The 20,468-nt window shown below is 40.3% G+C and overlaps 1 long non-coding RNA gene across 1 annotated transcript in view; it reads left to right on the top strand.

The window, feature by feature from the left end:
* The first annotated feature begins 3,762 nt into the window (after positions 1-3,762).
* The window catches only part of LOC139737136 (uncharacterized), a 110,993-nt gene continuing 94,287 nt past the window's right edge, over positions 3,763-20,468 (top strand). The window contains exon 1 of the long non-coding RNA XR_011711362.1: positions 3,763-4,115. This is a non-coding gene — a long non-coding RNA (uncharacterized lncRNA). The remainder of the gene's footprint in view (positions 4,116-20,468) is intronic.

Here is a 20,468-nt window from a genome sequence, read left to right as displayed (position 1 = left end):
TCTCACCAGACTCAGCCACAAAGTATATGTGGTCGTTCACCAAATTACCTTGGCAACCGTGACGTCAAATCATGTGTGAGAGAGAGAGAGAAAAGAGAAATGCAATTGAAATAGACATGCGAGCTAATAGGGAATATTACCTTCATCTTCTGGTAATAAACAATGAGGCTTCAATGCAGCGTTCATACATAAGATTACTCTCTAGACTGACTCTAGTTGATTGGGTGTATGGTGTAACCCCCCCCCCCCAAAGTCTATAAACGATACACACTCTCATTGATCTTGGGTGGGGCAAGGTCTGTGACGTCACCAGTCTGAATACGTGTCTTACGCCTCATTTGCGTTGGTCATAATGCGTTGGTTGATGAAGAACAGGGTTTTCAATAAGCAGATAAGAATCTCATCAAATTTCACACAGCGTATTTACCAGACCCAAATAAACAAGCATATAGCTAGTATTACGTCTTCAGTCTAACACGACGATGTCGTGTGGCTGCCTTTTTCTAAATGTATTTTAATTAGCATAGCCTCTCTCTGTAATTCTGACACTGATTCATTAACCCACAGTATTATAAAGGTAAATCATGATCTGGTGTTCCACGAATCATATCTATATAGGGATAGAGAGCATTCATATCTGCGAGCTAGACTTCAAGGTTATATCGGGGGAAAAGTGATGTCTCATACTGCGAATAAACTGCACTATGACTATGGGATAAAAGCGTTGTAAAAGACGATGATGATTGGCTTTAACGAAGCAATGTGCAGTCTATGCACCAAGACCATAACAAACAATGGCAGAACACTCAGTAACAGGAAATGCAACAACAATAAAATATCACTAACGCCAACATGGCTTTGTTACTTGACCACCACATTGTCCTGAGACGGCAGGCAATATTTCCCTACTATTCTATGTACCGGAAAATATTAATTTGCGTCATAGCGATTATACTAATGACAATAGAAATGAGGCAATACCTTAACTTATCGATAACGAATATTGTGTATTCCAGGGTCACAAAGTATCACGAGCATTTTTTTTTCTCTCTCTCTCATTGCTGTCATCTTTGTCATTATTCGCGCCTGACAAGAGCTAGAACTCCGTCACTGATACACCGTTTTGTGTGAGTCACATTCACCTCCGAAGAACAGAGGGCAATGGTTCGAGTGTGTGTGTGTGTGGGGGGGGGGGGGGGGGGGAGGAATGTCGCATATACGATTTACGAATTTATAATCCTAAATCAATTTTTACTCGCGTCGTATCCAAGATTGATATCTAATGTTGAACGTGCCCTTAGGGGACATGATAATGGTAAGTTTCTAATCCCCATACTCTCCTGGGTATCTTATGCTGTTCTCACGCAACTCGAAATATTCGATCAATACTTCATTTGTTGTTACACAAATGGTTTACTAGATCTTAAGTGAATATCACGGAAATGCAAGTATTCACTTTTTATTTATTTATTCATTTATTTGTTTATCTATTTTCATTTTCAACAAAGAATATATCATGTAAAAAAGCAATATACATATTCTACGTAATGCTATATCGAAGTCGTTATGATTATAAACAAATAGATTGAGAAGCCTAGATGTACATATTCATCATGAATGTTGAAAATGTTGAAAGTATTTCCAGTTGCAAACATGACAAATTACTTTTGAATAATATTGATAGATTAAAAATTCAAAATAAAAAGAATACAAGATATAAAAATTCACATTAACTTAGGTAAAAACTTGTACATGTACCGTAATACTTCTGTAATGGATTTTCAACTTGAACTCAAACTTTAGAAAATGCAGACATTCAGCGATCACTCTTAAAGACAAAGTTCTTCGCTATCTTCATCAGATCCTGCATATCATCCAACCCTCCCCGCCCCCCCCCCCCCCCCCAAAAAAAAAAAGAAAAAAAGAAGAGAAGAAGAAGACAAAATTGTTTTTAAGGCACTTCATGACATTCAGCACTGTTTGAGATTTAGGCGTCCGTCCAGAATGTCCAGTGAGCCTACACAGAATGCTAATGTGATTCTACTGACCTACTTTTTATAGCTTCCTTCAGACGTCACTGGCTGCTCCAGGCTCGTGCATTGTTAACATGGCAAATCAAATGAACCCAGACAATCACTAATAGTTCACTCATTCATGATGACTACGGCTCATTCATTGTATTAGGCATCCGCAAGGACGGCTGAGGGTAAATGCTCGTTGTTTGTTTGGTGTTTTTCTTTTCCGTAGCCTCACTTTGATAGGAGACTATAAGGGAATACATTTTTTAGGGCCATATACCAATGGAGTCGGAACGTTCCATATTATATTTTGAACATCTAATCTTCAGACTCTCTGAAGAGATCTTTGTTCATGTATAATAATGCATGATTCATGCACAATGTAACAGCTATGATAAAAACTTTCAAGATGTCTTCATTGTATATAGAACCCCTTTCAGTTCACTTTACATGGAGGAACTTCGTCTATCACTCATAGAACCATGCCACGTTGCTGTTTTCATTGACATTAGCTTTTTTTTCAGTCCGTGCTGAAATCAGTTGTACCTGATTTCAAATAATTTGAGTACTGTCCTGCGCGATGGATCGCAATGAAAATTATTGGTGACATAAAACACAACTAGTGTATTATCGTTCGTGTATGGGATTAACACGGGTCTTTAAAGGACCAGTTATGGACGCAGTATAATTGTAGAAGAGTAAATTATTGACATCAATTTGTAGACTTTATTCTTATTGTCAGTATGGAGTATGTGCACTGTATGTCAAATTTCGAGCACCCTGACGTCACTACAGTAACGTCCAACCCACCATATCTCTTTTCCTGTTTGTAAAATGTTACCATTTCCATGCCCTTTTTAACAAAACAACAGTTCTTATCTGATTTTCTGCGGGGTTCTGTTTTTTTTCTTAATCATATGTTTGACCCATCTATCAACTGAACAATATCACAATGATGATATCCGGAAACCGGACACCTGCAGGAGAACGGACGTGAGATCTCTGCATTTTTAGATTTGGAGTTGAAAGAGGATGGGAGATAATGAGGGGGGGGGGTGTATGCATCGAGAGAGAGAATGAGAGAGAGAGGAGAGCGAGAGAGAGGGGAAAAAGATATACGCATCCACGTAAAACGTGTTTAGTCCACTGCTAAATGTGACAAGTATTTCAGCCCAGATCTGTTTATCACGACTTTGATCCCGCCCTCAATCTCTCTCTCCCCGCCTCTAACGATGACCATCCAGCCGTCTGTCCAAGCCAAAACATCATCTAGTGCGGAAAACATTACCCTTTGATCTGGTGGATTAGGAGTAAAGAGGCGTAAAAGAGGGTCATGATACCACCACGAGCCTTCGTCACCTCTCAAATCCCCCTCTCGCACACCTCAGCGCCAAGCCTCCCTCGCTCGCTGCACACCTAGGACCTCATTTCCCCAGCAAAACGCGTGCGATAAACCGCCTCGTATTCAATTTCCGATAAGACCGATCCCTCATCACTACCACTCGACTGACTCTCAAATTGACAACTCCGGCGCGCGACGCACTTCGCCGGTGCGCAACACACGGCACGATGACGTCACAAGAAGCATACCTCTGTGTTGGAGAATTCCCGCCAGGCCGCAGCGCAGCCCCGTAACACTAATCAATATGGGATACGCTCCCTGCTATCTGTATCTCTCCTTCTCTCTCCTTCTCTGTGTATCTCACTGCTTCCCTTTCTCTCCCTCTCTTCCCCCATCTCCAATCCTCCCCACAGCCCCGCATCCTCATAGTATACAACATAGGAGCAGAGCGTACACATCTTTAAGATCGTAGCATTCAAACTTCCACGACACATCCCTTGCTTTGGAATACGCCGTGAGGAATAGCGGCACTTGCAATCACGTTGGCTGAATAAATGTATTAAATCAAAAGAAAACGCACACACGAGGTGAGATTGCTATGACTGATTGCGTCCGAGAGGCCCGATGTTTTAATGGAGTTTGGAATACGAGGCTTCTGTACTGCTTGCCTACGGAATCTGCCAGGAGGATGTATCTAAGTTAGCGGCCAGGGAAGGGAGGTCTGAACGATTACATGTCGTCTGACACGAAAGAAGGTAAGGTATTTGATCATGTGCTACTCTATCATAAGGCTAAGCCATCAACCTATAGCTTTCCTCCTGCATGCTTGTTCCCTGGGGTCCTATAGTCGTGCGGACATCTTCTCCTCCACAGACAGTCGGGACATAGGAAAACAAGATCTAATTGAAGTGAGTTTGCAATCAACGCGATTTTATTGTCTGACCTGATTACTGCCCATTCATTTTGGACTTTTCAGAAGTCTGCGTTGGATATCAATATTTCTATGCTTTTATTGTGTATCGATTTCTGTGGACCAGTTAACCAGTATTGTCTTGACAACACATAATATATTATTGCCACGGTGACTGCTCCGAGCTTGAAATTACTGATTTATCCCATGTTACTTTTGTAACGTTTTAGTTTATAAATTGAAGTGATTCAATTGCTGTGTAAATGTATAGTCTGTTATTTCACCAAATTATCAAGCGCACAGAATGAACCCCCCCCCCCGCGCTTACATTCAGAGTCAAACGTCAATTCATATTGTTGAAAATGATACACTCCGACATGTCTTTCGTAACCTGCATTTATTTATCAATTAATATCTTTAAACGTCACAGGCTTGGAAGAATAATTGAACTCAGTACAAGCATATGAAACTGAAACATGAGTGAGTGAATGACTTTGGGAGTAAGTGTAGAATAGACAGTCAACAAATTGCGTGTAGTTGAAAGTGGGTTTTATTTATACATGACAATTATTTGAATTTGAACATTATAACTGAAATAACTTATTGTTGCGAAGTGGATCATCAAAACTGTTCCAACTGAGTATGCAGAGCGTCAAAGACATTATCTACTACAACACTTCACCCAAGGAGACATATTACTAATCTCTATAACGTGTCGAAAGCACTGCGGGTCCTGAGATCGTGAAATCACCGACTCTCAAAATCCACTCTTAAAAAGAAAGAAAAGCAAGAAGAGAAAGGCTCTCGTGGGTTGTAATATATCAAATATCATGAACGTAGAGCGCACCTGGACATCTGAGTGGCGTCCTTTAACCCGGTAGCGATCATATTTGTTATTCACCCTCACACTCTGAGATTCCCGACACCTCTCTGCTTCTGTGACGTTATCTTTGGTGTCGCCGTCCTGGATTGCGATTTAAGACCCGGGGAATCCTCTATGGAGCCAAATGCCAATTTACCTGTAGCCAGACCATTCCTATGCTGTGGCACAGGTGTAATCTCGCTGCGTAGGAACAACATCATCCATGTGTGCGTGTTTTGTATCACCTAAACGCGATCGTCCTTTTTCTCACAAAGCAAAAATCGACATGCCAAAAAACAACAAAATAACAACAACAAAAACGCATATACTGATGGGGGGAGGGGGCAGAGAGAGTGAAAGAGAAAAAGAAAGAGAAAAGAGAAGAGAGAGAGAGAGAGGGGGGGAAGATTTCAAAATTTTTGAGGCAGGCTGTCTGATTTGGAAAACGTGACAAGCTCACGCAAGTGTTGACAGCTGAAAGCAGGAATAGAAGTCTCGTTGTCTCGTGAGCCACGTCGACGTTAAACCAACATGGCTCTTTGAAACAACACTTCGTCCTCCCTTTGACTGTGTGCAACGTTGACACAGCCGTGTGCTTGTGTGATGGTAACTCGTACTTGGTTCAGCCAATGAACAACAACAATAACAAAACAAAAAAACCCAAGCGGAATAAAAGTCAGGCTATTACACATCCCAAATGTTAATTGGGTGTTTAACCAGGGAAGTGAATGGTAATAAAGAATGGTGATGAAAATAAATATAATATGATGTAATGTCAGCCTGATTCAGTCTGGCAAGGAATTTACGTCTCCGTGATGATTCAGTGATCATAATTATCAGTGTTTGTCGATTTACGTGAACTTTTATTTTTGAATCACATCTTGCTAATTCAGTTAGAAGATGGGCGTAATACAAAAATCCATACGTAGCATAACTTTTGGAGATGCAGGCTACTCAATACATTGAATTTACTAACAAAAGAAGAAAAGTAAGTAAGTGAAGTACACATGCATAAACACACGCACACACAGGCATACAGACACTCGGGGAAAACGATGACAATAACAGAAAACATTATAAAGGGCAGATTCATAGTAACTTACACTTTGTAATCTTTATAACGACACAGCCGTAGACATTACGATATCGAAGGCAACTAATACACGGAGTTTAATCAATCAAGCTTTAATGTTATCATCTTACTTTTATGCTACCATCATACTTATTTAAGTTGGTTACCATTTTATTCTTACCTCGGCGCAGACGCGGCTGTTGCTCTTTTCTGAACGATTTGAAATAAGCATAATTTCAGACTAATATAGGTGGATAAAAGTCTGACATTGATCATACACGACCTCTTTTAGATTCTGAACTCAGAAGGGAATATTTGTCACATATTGTGTGTATCTGAGTTAAGAAAGTTGCGTGATTTAAGGTTGTTATGTCATGAAGATTATGTCAAGTGGCAAGGGATTTTGTTGTGTCACAATCAGTGATATAACGCCACAAGCATTTTACTGTCGAGAAATTAGGATAATCATAGAATTTGGAATAATTTTACAGGGTCTATACCGTACATTATCAAAGTGTTGAAGTACAAGTATAGCTAACATGTCTCTTTAATTTCACTTGAGGTGGGGATAAACGCACATGCACCAGTAAAAAAAAAAACAAACAAACATAAGTAGCTGGGGAAGAAGCAAAAAAAGTAGATTCAATCTAGAGTATTGTAGTGTTATGGAAGAGGCAGTATACAATAGGTTAAGTGCTGCTATAGAAGTCGCAGTTCCAGTACTATGTACCAGTATCAACACTAGTCAACGTTTTGCATATACTTTGAGGTCAAAATTAAGAGGTTTGCTGCCGATGGATTAGGATTTATAGAAATTTAGGTCGAAGCCCAAGTACACGCAGTGCCATGGGGTCAGCACCACTGCCCTTTATTATCACACCCACAGTGAAACGCATTAATGCAAATGCAATACATTCATATTTTGCCCATCAAAAACAATATGGATGCCTCAATGCCGTGGATGCGCTGTCAAGTGCGAAGCCAGATCAAGGGAAATCAATTTGGGACGATAACGTGATGGTCTTCTCGTGTGGCCAGCGTCGGCCCTTGCTGATCGATCCTCGTCGTGCGTCAGAAATCAATTGATAGACAGGTTGATAATGGCGCACCTGCATTGGTGCTGGTTTCGGCCTTTGGAGGCATGACATTTCCATCCCCCCGCTCCTGACCCGACCGGCGCCCAGTGATCCTCCCGCCAAGTCGTAGCCCGTGAAAATACTTCCCGGCAGTCGGCCTGACCTACACTCGTCTTATTAATTAACGCCGAGTTATTTTTAGCCCCCCTCTTCTTGCCCCAACCATCGCAGCAGCCTTAGAGGAGACAAGGAAGAAACAATAAGTAACAAAATGTAAATATATGAATGATCATATGCTAAACTCATCATACTTGCACCATGCTAAGCAATCTGATAAGATTATCTGGCATTTCACATTGAGTTGAAAACAAACGACTCTGATGTACTGCAGTAAGAATATCGACTCTCGTAGACTATGTAATGATGTGTAACAAGCGTGACATCTTGTAGAGTGCACAAGGACATCATTTGTGGTAAGATGGTGGAAGATTACGTTGCAACTCATTGAAACAATAGATATCAAAGTTACAATCTTCTCCTTGTTTATATGAGCAGAATAAAAAATATTCGCAAAAAATGCTGAAGAAGTTCAATTGAAATGGATCATTTAAGTCATGAAGTGTTTGAATGTTCGCACGAATCAATGGAACAGCGATATCTGATGCAATTAAATGGGCAGTGTAGATGGTCACGTGAAGATGTTATCATCAAATGTCATTACGTCATCACCACACCTCTCTCATAGCCAACCTTCCTCTGAACAGACACGCTTCCAGGTCAGTCAGCCTTTAACACTGATCCCAGGACAGCCTTATCCTCAAAGGGAATAGACCTGTCACCAGTTACATCACACATTAGTTGCGAAATCATTCTTCCACCGGGATGACAGTCCGAAAGGGAATTGACCCGAGAGGATCGTTATGTAGGTCATTTTTAGGATGCAGGATAACGTTCATTGTGTTTATGATGTAAAACGGGCCTTAAAGGACTATATCGTCTGTTGAGAATGATAAGGGCGTTAAGTGACCACAAAACCCATAGTGTTCGAGAAGACGTAAAGCCCTTCTTATTCTCAACAGACGATATGTTTGCATCCCTACACCTCTGCAACATTTTCCATACTGTCAAAATGACACAGTGTATTCATTTTCATAACGCACAGTTCACTGAAGGAGAGACGGCTTCGATATGCACGCAGTCATTTATGTTAAGAGTTTTCCCCTTTTGTTTCTTTCAGTTCAATGGTCGCTAAACGACGGTTAAGAGACATATGAAAGGCCATACACATTAGTTGTAGTGCCCACACTTTGCACTTAAGTTGTCCAGTATGTTGTGAATGTTCAGAATTTCAAGCAGCGAAGTATTGTGTTCGTACACCCACGCTTGTGGCGCGGATTTACAAATGCTAACTGCTCATCTTTTGTGTCCAGGAATATTTCTGTCTCATACTGCGATCCATTTGTTTGATCCATCTTGCATTTCTTCTCAACCTCTGTGCGCATGCAGGATAATGTATCGACAAAGCCCTTTTTTTCGGATGAAATCTGTGGGAGTCGAACGAGGAATTACGTGCGACCAATCCGACGTGCTACCCCCCTAGGCCATACTCCCTTCCACTCCTGTCAATTATAATCACCGAGGATAATTCCGTGCCAGAAGGTCAAGTGCGGGTCTGATATTCAAGCCAAGTGGTTTGTCGTAAATTGCCGCCTGTCATAGAGCTGCACACACAAGCACGGGAACGTTTAGCGCCCTGTCCCGACACAGAGGGCTGCCCTGTCGATATTTCGTCATTACTCTCCTGAGGCTCGTGTCGGGCTAATTACCTTCTCTTGTCAGTCTTTTACAGCCTGGTGATAGTTTTGTCAGGCAGGCTCAGGTCACGAGCTTGTAAAGGTTTCACCCACACCATTTTGATGACAGTTCTGTATTTCAGGCAGATCTCCCAGATGATGGTGTCATATAGGGTCAGGGGAACACCTAAGGGCCCCACCTGCATCATAATATAAAGGTTAACTAACTGTATTGAACGAAATTTTGTTTTCTTTTCAAGCGCTATCTCGGCCTAGTGAAATAGACCGCTGACTCTCGTTCTTGAGATCGAACCCGTGGCAATGGCAATCTCAGGCAAGGCGCTTTACCTACATTGCCTGTATGGTCCTTCTTAGGGGACATGACGCAATTCCCTTGTTTCCTCTCATGAGCATGTAATTGATCAGTCAGTGGTCATGTGGAATAAATCAAGGCTCAACTCCGAAAAAGGTGATAATGACGATCGATAGTGAAAATATCACCTTTATACACATAAATTTGCGGCATGGCTGTAGATCTTACATGCAGTTTTGTGATTACTAAAAATAAGATGAATTTATAAGTTCTGTCAGTACAAATATAATAGCATATTGCCTGCGCTTGAATCGAAATGGGAAATAAACTCGTTTAAAACAGTGATGACTTGATACGACGGCCATTGCAATGACAGCACTAAGCAAATTAATCGAAACGTTGTATTTGCAGCACTTTTCATGTATGACGATATGTTCACATCTAACGCTGATGAGATACCATGTCAGTATTAACACATTTTCTTAAGTTCAATTGTGTGCTTACTACTACTCTTCTACGTTTTTTTTTTTTTTGTCTGCATGTTCGCACTTCTTCGTCACAATTTCTCTCCCTCTTACTCGATCTCTTGACGTAAGCATACTGTTATATGCATATAATCTTTTTCCAGTCCCATCTACGTCCTCATGGGATATTACACTTGCACTCGTCTGGCTCCTGCAATACTCATTTCTTCTTTTACGCAAACCCCACACCCTGTGTACTGTATGTCGTTGTCAGATTATAAGTTTATCTCACCCTCATATATATCTCTCTCTTGTTCTGTCAATGTTTTTGACTGTGTTTCTTCTGTCACCTCTGTTTATCTCTCGCTCAGAAGTCCCGATATTTCCGCAGGTTTTTTTTCTTCTTACTCTTAGTGAATACTAGTAGCTGCTCGCATATGTGTATGCGTGTGCGTGTGTGTGTAAATCTATGTGTGTCATTTGCGTAAACGTATGTCTATGTACTATAATGTGTATGTGTGAGTAGATTTCTCTTCCTCTCTCTCTCTCTCTCTCTCTCTCTCTTCCGCTTCATGTATTCATCTCTCCCCTACTCTTCTCTCCCCCCCCTCTCTCTCTCTCTCTCTCTACACCACTGACGTTATGAATGTATCGTTGTGTGTCTGGTCGATCTACTCTAAGGAGACATAGCTGACATTCTGCCTCCCTTGTCTAAGCCAAGATATTGCATATCCCTTCTATGACATATATTTGTTTGCATGCGACAAGCAGGAAGGAAGGAGGGGGTAAGCGTGTGTGGTATCGTTTCCGCCTTACCCAACCTTCTGCGTCAATGATATTATGTACTCGATTTCTCTTGTGTGATTTATGAGCTTGAACACGCCATGAACGTTCAAGTACGCCAATGACAATAATTCAAATTGAGAGCAATAAGTAGAAAAATATGAATGTGATCTATTTTCAAATCAAACAGCTTGGTGTATGGCAGGCAGCGAACATGTAACTATACGCTTACGAGAGAGAGAAAGAAATAGAGAGAAAGAGAGAGGGATAGAGTGGAAGAGAGAAGAGAGGAGAGAATAGGGAGATACCGCTCATTGAATCATAATGACTTACCTTCTGAGATAACGACCCACTTTTTATGACCAATCTGTCCGATATTGACTGCTTTCATGTAGATCGTAAAGCGCATAATTTGTCCCAATGTCAAAATGTATTCACCTTTCCGTGATGGGGATTATTACTCGTATAGATGCCGAAGAGAGCCCTATTGAAAACGACCTTGCCACTGCTTATGAAGAGCATTTTGAATACATTGGGTGAATAATCAGTTTTGATTGAGCGTAGACTGAGGTCTCGTAGGGCACTATACAATGGAACGCGCTTTATATTACTATCATAATGGTATCCATTGTGTGTAGCCGAAATGTCTGCATTCTTCGTCCCACGGGATGAACATGGCATTATACGTACCTTGGAACATACTTGGATTTGTTCTTTTTTTATCAAACAATAGCTGGTGAATCAAAATTGAGTTTTGATTTTTGATCGATGTTGGTCTGAATTCATGCAAAATGATATATGTCTCATTATGAAGACATCACTCTCTAGAGAAGGGATTTTTTTTTTTTTTTGTTGCACGATTATTGTATATGATTCGGTCTCATTCAGCACTCTTCTTCTGTTGAAAGAACAGTTAACAATGGCAAGGGGAAAAATCATCTTTGTGACATTCATTGAAACCAAATTTGGTGAATTTATATTCCATGCGTGTAGAAGCTTTTGACCTCGGGTTCGAGACGCTGATCTGATAGGGAGGGTCACGAGTCCCTTGCCTACGTCTTCAGTGGTCTTGGGGCTCGTGTGAATACCCAAAATGGGGCTTCAAATTTCGCATCAGTGTTAACATTAAAATGCGACACGTTCCTTCTTCGCTTGCGTTGTTATGTATGTGTCGTAGCAGTCAGCACATGACAATCATACGCAAGTAATATCACTCTAGCTGTGATTGTTCACCGAAGAGAAGGTAACTGTAAGGACAGAAGGTGGGGGGGGGGGGGGGAGGGGGCAACTTCTATCAGCAGTACGTTCCCTCAACAATAAGAAAGAAAACACTACGCCCTCGCCAGAGGAAAACATTCATTTCACAACACGTACACACACTATCAAACGAGAAAGGTTTTTGTTTAAACATAGTTAAATAACTATTGCCAAGACAACTCAAATGAGATTATTAAAGGATGTAGTCCTAAGAAGGACATTTTCATATCAATAAGATTGTCAGTTGTTGTAGACGTCTCTTGTGTCATTTTCCAATTAGAATACAAAAATAGTGACTTACATAGTGACAATGGGCATTACGTGATATTAGTTTTTTTTTCACAGTAAAACGTCTTGCAAGACCATTATGAACTTGTAAATTCAATATGAATATATATTCATACGCTAATGCGTAATTATCCCTCGTTACACGATATTTTTAAAAATACTGTACAGCACTAATCTTGTAATCATCACGAATGGAAAACTAATGTTTTTAGAAACGTCAGTATGAAGCGCCATATAAATGCAATTATTATTATTATCATTATTATTAATGTAGGCAAGAATCTACATACATGCCTATAAACAATCTAAAACTGAGACAGAAAAAATAACAAACATGATTTATGGATTAAGGAAGTGCGATATTAGCATATACTTTATCATTATTATTTTCTGGTGTGGATAATTGAGGCAAAGGCCGGGTGCAATTTGAAACTAATGAAATAAAATATGTTAATATATGTCTATTAGTCTGTTATTTATCCATTAGTAGCCAGTGGAGGGTTAGTCTAGGCGGCTTTGTGCAGCGCTTGTCGGCGTTTGTCATAGAAGTTGATGCTCAGATTAGCTATGCGCTGACGTAGATATATTTCCAATAACAAGCCAAATTACCGAACATGGCTACTTTTTGAACAACCTTTGAAGAATCAATGCTCTCCCAAGTCTCCTGTGTTAAGTGAGAGAGAATCAACAATACTGACGCTTATCAATTCTGATCTGCCCTCCCTCAACATTGACGGAGTTTTCAGAGTCGGATGATTCGCCATTTTAGAGCTGCCGAGGTTTTGGATCTGAAAAGCTCCTCTAAAATTTTTGGAGAGTATTATCCCTATCTCGAAATCTTTCGCTGATTCTTCTCCCGAATAATATGACCACAAGTTTAAACTGTAGTAAGTTAAACTAAGTTTTATCTTTTTCATCCAGTGACATAATGAGAGCTTCCATATCCAGTGTAAACTGCTTTTCTTTATGCAATATTTCCACCACGTGGGAGGCATCTGACAGATGCTGAGTGTAGGTCAGGTTAGACCATTGGACAGTGAAGATGTCGGAGAATGACATTATCATAATCAAGGTGACCACTCGAGAACAGCCGCCGAGTTCTCGCGTCAATCATCAATTCCAGAGACCCTGGATGTTCACAGTGTACCATACCCTGGCACGGTTTGAGTGTGTGTATGTGTATGTGTGTGTGTGGGGGGGGGGGACGGAGGGGGTGATGAGATACGATAAAGATTTATTCATAGAGTGAACAAAACTTTTCAAACATCAAAATGACCTTTCATGTAAGTTCCTAAGCGTATTCTTCTTGTGCATTATGTTTATAAGCAGGCTGCCAAATAATATACATCGCTTGTGCTCTCCGTTAAGATCTTGCATCAAAGCATTTGGATTTTTATGCCCAGATGTGTTTGGATTCTTAAAAGCAAGAAGCATGTGAGGTAATATGAGATTGAGTAAATTGGTGCAACATCGAGAGTAAATGTCACACAAATCATCGCGATTATCAGTCGATGGCTCTGTACAATTATATGCACTTGGAAATCATTTACAGCTTTATCGTCTGTCCTTGACCCCAAGCGATGTTGATAGTAAAGCATGTAGAAGATTTTCAAAATTTGGCTCATGTGTCCTCTTTGGACGTGATATGACGACTAGTCAATAGGAATTGTTTTTATAAATGAACTTGATAATACTATACCATAACAACAACAAAAAAGTCGCCCTAACCCGACCAATCCTCACTAACAAAATAACCATATCAGCTAAGAAAAAAGAAGAAGATAAAAACTATGTAGGGACCTACGTTCAAAACTTTAGTCATTGACCGACATGCAGTTGCTTTGTCCTTGAAATATGAAATATTTTGATTTGACTTCTCATGTAACGTGAAACATTCCCACACATCAATCAGAGTAAAATACAAATAGAAAAAAATGCGTAGAGTTCAAAGATGAAACATTTGCTCAGGGTCTTCTTTTTTTTTGTTCTCTCTCGCTCTTTGCGACGGGTTTCGGGCACAGAAATTATTGGCACCTGTTCGCCCAGCCTTTTCTACTCTCTCTCTCTCTCTCTCTCTCTCTCTCTCTTCCTGACGTGTCTATTCATTTGTTAAGTGTTTTCTCATATATCTATCCATCTATCTATATATTTCAGTGTATTTATCAGTCGTTTATCTCTATCTGTCTATCTATCTATCTATCTATCTATCTATCTATCTGTCTGTCTATTTCTTGTTATATGTATCTATCATGTCTATATCTTTATTTCACGAATCTATTAGTGAGGATATTCATCATCCCGTATGTTATACATAACGGAGGCTATAATCATGCTCTAAAATATAACAAAGAGGGGGGGGGGGAGTGACTGAGCTGTGAAAAGAAAAAAAACGGTACCGCCTGGAGATTCTCCGCATCGAAACGGCGGGGGAGGGGGGGGAGGGGGAGTCGGTTACATTGACCCATGCTATGACCACTTCATGACGCCTCCCTCCCCCCCCCCGCCCCGCCAGCAGCCCCCTCCCACCCCATCCACACACACACAGATTAAAAAACGTTCCGCAGTCCCTCTACATGAGTTGAATGTGGATGATAACGCAATATGCTCATTGTTTGTTATGCTGTTTATTTTGATTCGGCCGTCCATGCTGAGCTTGTAGAAAAGCCATTAGAATCTGATTAACGACTGAGGAGACGAAGTGTGGAGGTCTACGGCTCGTCAGCCATGCTTTAATTTACTATCTACGTCAACCATGACAGAACATAAACTCAATATCAACCATGTGAACTCTCCGGAACATGACGCTTCTCAACATAAGATCAAATACGGAAGCTTGACTAGTCAAGCTGTCTAAATCGAAACTAATTGCTATTTTTAGAGAGAAAAGAAAAAAACTCAAGCATTTCTCACAAAACATAATGTTTGCATACGATTTATCACATTCTTCTAATACTTGTGATTCCAGCTAGAGTCAAGGGAAGTGATGTAATAGTGATGGTCATAGTTATTTTTTGTCCTCATTCATTTTCCTTCTTTTTTTAATTTCAATTTCTTGCCTGTAATTCTTTCTTTTTTTGTTGTATTTTTTACTTGTCATTCATTGCCACCCCCTAAATTGGTCATCTCTCAAAGATCTATTTCTAAACATGCTATTTGTATCGGTAGTGCTCTACATACTCTTTTGGATTAGTACAAGCCGGAAGTAGTTTCTTGTTATGTCAGTTTGGTTATTACGTCGATTCAACGGCACTATTGGTTAAAAAAGTGACACAATATATCTATTTCTTCTATGTTATACATAATTCCATTCATTTTAGTTTATGTTCCCCGGTATATGGACGGTTTCACGCTCTTTGGTGTTTTTCATGGTAGTCTTTGTTGGGTTGTTGTTTCCGTTCTATTTTACCTTTTTTTACTATCTTGAGTAACTGAAAATTCTTTTATGGCCATCATTCGTATCTTTGTGATAATAGCTCGTTATCCTATGTTATGGTTTATAAATAAAGTCATTAAGATAATGATAATGGAGGCGATTGCTTGCGGTACATGTGTCATTAGTTTTACTGCCACCATATTCTTTGTGAAAAACGCCATCATTATATTCTCCACTGGCTCCTTCTACTTAGTCACGGCCATGCCGAGATTTTAAAGGAAGAGCGCTTGGAAACGTATTTCCATGTATGAATGAAATGAACGAAGAATGACAGAAAGACAGCATCAGACATCAAGATTATCGTTTTTGTCATCATCATCGTCGTCGTCGCAACTGACCACAATGATCACAGTTTCCGTTGCCCGATTGTCGCTGCTAGTTAAATGATGGAGACAACTGATATACAGCAAACAAACTGTACTTGTCTGTCACTGTTCATGCATAGGCTAGGCTTCCCTCCCATGCTGGTTGCGAATAACGTCTCTCTTTTGCCTCGTTCGTGACTCAAGTGCATGTAATTTGAACATCAGATCGTCTAGGGCACCATTATAACATGTAATCATGGACTGCGGGTCGCTCTGTGTTGCGGCTTGAATCAAACGGCCGGCAGTCTAGGAGAGATTTGTTCCCCCTTACAAAATCATGCTTCAAACTATTCTAGCAGGCCTGGAGAAAAAAAAATCAAAGAGGAGGTTAGTTGGAAATGTCATCGTATTGCCAGAAAATGTTGACGTTCAAACTATGGCGTGTGTATCATTATATTGCGGAATATTTGTTGTGAAACTTGCGCATGAAGTGCGTGTGCAGAGAGTATCGAGGCGCTGCCAACGTTAAGACACACACCAGCCCGCTACGTTTGCTATGAATGTTCGTTCCATGTACAGTCCGAGCGTCGCATAATAATATCACGAGCTATTTTGGGCCTCTTCGACCGGGCACGATCCTGTGAAGAGGCGCGTGTTGGGTACTCCCCAGACAGCTCATACCATCAAACTCTGTTCATCTGATGTCTTGCCCACCATCCACACTCGGATAAACAGAGTCTCGCTTAAACACACAAAATATAAGGTAGAGGCACACCAAAAGCAATACCCCCTTGACCAACTTCATATCTTAGTTCGATAGGAAAACGCACAACACATCATTATCTCTTTGCTGCCAGCATAAAAAAGGTCCTTAGTTATTCTTTGTCATCTTCTGAAGTACCGACGGCATTTGACAGCACTCTGCATGTTGTTTGCATTAAGATGTCATTTCGAACTTGGATGTTTAATTGATGCGCCCAACGAATCTGTGCATTTTAGTTAAATTCCGGGGTTGTTTTCTCCAGAATTATTGCTTCGTGAAACTTCGTCATTAGACATGCTGTAGATAGTAAACTGTTTTGATGATTTATATTAGCGCTGGCGTATCTGGAACTGTTGGCCTATAACGTCATCAAACTTCCATTTTGATTCATCTCGGCAAGTTATGGCTAATGTGAACATGATTGAAACAAAAGCTTTTTACATTTTCTCTTTGGCGAGGGATGTAAGCCGACTTTGAGAGCTCCCCCCCCCCCCCCACACACACACGATCGCACACCATGCCTTCTTGGTTTGCTGACCACCCCGTCAAGTTTCCAGCCTGGTCCGTGGAAAAAGACCCTGGTCCTTGAGTGAGCTCGTACGATAGATAGATAGATAGATAGATAGATAGATAGATAGATAGATAGATAGATAGATAGATAGATAGAGAGATAGAGAGATAGATAGACAGATAGATAGAGAGATAGATGGATAGATAGATAGATAGACAGAGAAGAGAGAGAAATGGAGAGAAAGAAATGGTCGGAGAGTTTGAGGGAGATGTGGAGGGGAGTGGAAAGAAGGAGGTTTTTAATCAGTAGTCACAGTGGTAGTTAATGCTCTCCCTCTCTGACGGGACACAATAAGTTAATGTCCCCTTTGGGAAAGAAGATGCTGTGTGACATGTCTGAGTTAACAAACACAGCAAAGGAAAGGCAGCACTCTGCAGACACACTGACACACATGTGGGTCCCTCTTTCGCTTCAGTAATAAAAGGGATCCAACGTGCCAGTGTCATCACATGGTCATAGGGACGCAATGTCCAATGAGCCTTACCTCTTTCCTTATGCATTCTGCATTAACACGTCCACAATCCCACAATCGGGAGCTGTTGATAGAAATCAAATGACTTTGATGTTATTGTGAAGACATATCCCAGGTTGTGCGACTGACATGCAGGGGCGAACAGATTTGTGTGTTACACAACTATTGATGACGATATTTTGTTCTCTAATTGTCTGTCGTCAAGTGAAATGACATAATGTGAAAACACACCGCCTCGTCATTTCCACCTGCCCTGTTGTATTCCGACCCTAACAATTTACCGAAAACCAATACCAATTTCATCACATTCGGCCACAAAGGTCAAGATTCAATGCAAGGAATGGTTGTTATATGAATTACCATGTAAGAACTTAAATTGAAACTCTCTTAATCGACTTTGCGAAAGGCACTGTTTTGTTCTTCAAAGTATCATATCTTCAATCTCTTATTTGGAAAATCTTTACTCTCATTTAAGTCTGTCGATTGCAATAAATCTTCATTGATCTTCATCAATTTTCATCAGTCTTCAGAAACTGTGGATGAATCTGTGCAGAATTGATATGATCTGTCTCAATTTTTCTCCCTACCATAATGAAATCCGTTTCTTCAATCCCTCTTAATACTTTATCTTCTTATGACATATTCCTCTTAAAAATCAAGGAAGGATTTCTTTTAAACCGAGTATCGATTGTGTAATTTTACTTTTAAATTACATAAACGTATAATCTCAGCGATATCTTAACGATAGCTATCCTCTCCATCATAGTAAATTCTTATTTCAAGAAAATGTCATTCGAGTGAAAGAAGCTCGAATCAAGATGTTTACATAGAATCTTCCGGAATTGATAAGGAGCCCTCAGTGTATCAAATTGTTTTAACAAAGACGCGACTTTCTTTGCAATTTAGAGACCTGCTAAAACAATTCAACTGCGATCAGCCCTACCTTCCACTCGATTTTCCGCGAGTCTGTGCAAATTTTGTTCGCCTTGCGAGCCTGCAATCTTTGCCTTTAATATTTGACCAGGTCTGTGAATCTTTCATAAGCCTTGCATCGCTGGCGTGTGCCTGCAATTGCGTTTTATTTCGACGTTTCTAAATCCACCTCGTATGGTGAGGATGCTTCCCCATCGATTTTACGCATTTACTGGAGGCACACAGCATGAATTATTCCTGTATAATCTTTGGCGACATCTCGCTTTTTACTACCGTGTTTTGGTTTCATTTATATCGTAAAATCGGAAGATCGACATACAGCGGCTTAAAAGAGATGTTTGCACTAATATTTATCCATTGCATATTTGAAGAGGAAGGAAAGAGAGGGAAAAAACGTCTTTACGAGCTTATGAGCGTAATGAATCTTCTCACTTATCTTCCTGTTTTCTGCTGGTTTATGGTGGAAAGTGAGATAGGATACCGCAAACCTCAAAGCCCTGAGGGAGATTGTCAATACGAGGCAGAATGCGAGCAAACCTGCGATACTCTGCTTATTGGCTTCAAAGATTGAAGTAGTCATTATCATAAAGTCTTCGTCTTTCTTAATATTGCTATCACTTTTACTGTAATGGCGTTTGACAAGGACTTCATAATGTACCCTATCAAATGTATACGCATCTATACGCTTTGAACATTACAGATTATATAAACCCCCAGCTGTATTCTAAAGAAACAAAAAACAACAACAACACATGGATACACATACACACAAACCTCTATAGTTTCATCCATGCTGCCAACAATGTGCAGTAAAAATGATTCCTATTTGCTTTATACTGTCGGCATGGGCATACTGTAGTCTTTTCGGCATACGAGTCATTCGTTCTGCTTCTGTTCTAACATTGTCTGATGTTCCAATATGATATCATACAAAGTTACACTGTAAACATGCGTGTCTCAAAATTTTTAATTTTTGTAAAATAATGCAAATCCTCATAGTGGAGGTGGGGTATGAAAAAAAAAATTGCTGATAGACCAGCACTTCTACAGACCTATATACCCGGGTATATATGTTGACGTCAATGAAAGGAATATCCCCAAGTCCTTCTACATGCAAACTGTACGACTCTTCTACTCCTGTTTTCTAATGAAATTTGGTCCAGTGAGACTACAAGCTGATGTAGATATCCTGTGTGAGCCATCAGTGAGCTAAAGAGAAAAACAGCTCGTGAAGACACAAACATTGGATATCATGGTAGAATTATCAGACTGTGCAGTGATAAATTATCAGCAATTCTTGGGGAACGATTCCATGGCTAGTGGTCCCTTAGGTATTGAAAATGCGCTCCAGCTCGTACCCATTTTGAGCGCGGATATAGCTGAGAAATGAGATCTACCTTCCTAATGAATGTTGATTGGGTGCAATGCCAGAAGATTGTCGTGTTTATATTGATCTGGGAAGCCTTCTAATTGTTTAGTAACAAGCGAATCAGGATGACAGAGGGCAATAACTCAGGCTTGCATGGAGTCGGATTAATTTGGACTTCCGACATGGGGACACGAGTCTAGACGGTCGAATTCAGAGGGGCCTACATTAGGCAAAGAAATAACTATGGAGAGAGGTTATTAAGGTCATTCGAAGAAGAACTGGCATATGACAAAAGACGAATTGTTAAGAGACAGAACATTGTAGTAAGTCTTTAGGAAGTGTTTGAATGTTACCATTTTTCCGTCCTGCACATAATGTTGAAGATGGCACGGAGGTATCACACGTGTGTAATGATATAACTCCCTGGAGATACAATGTATACCC

Source organism: Diadema antillarum, unplaced genomic scaffold (genome assembly GCF_040938485.1).
Source record: "Diadema antillarum isolate AM-2024a unplaced genomic scaffold, OU_Dant_1.0 seq00000682_RagTag, whole genome shotgun sequence".
In the NCBI taxonomy this organism is placed as follows: domain Eukaryota; kingdom Metazoa; phylum Echinodermata; class Echinoidea; order Diadematoida; family Diadematidae; genus Diadema; species Diadema antillarum.
This window is presented reverse-complemented; position numbering and strand designations above follow the sequence as displayed.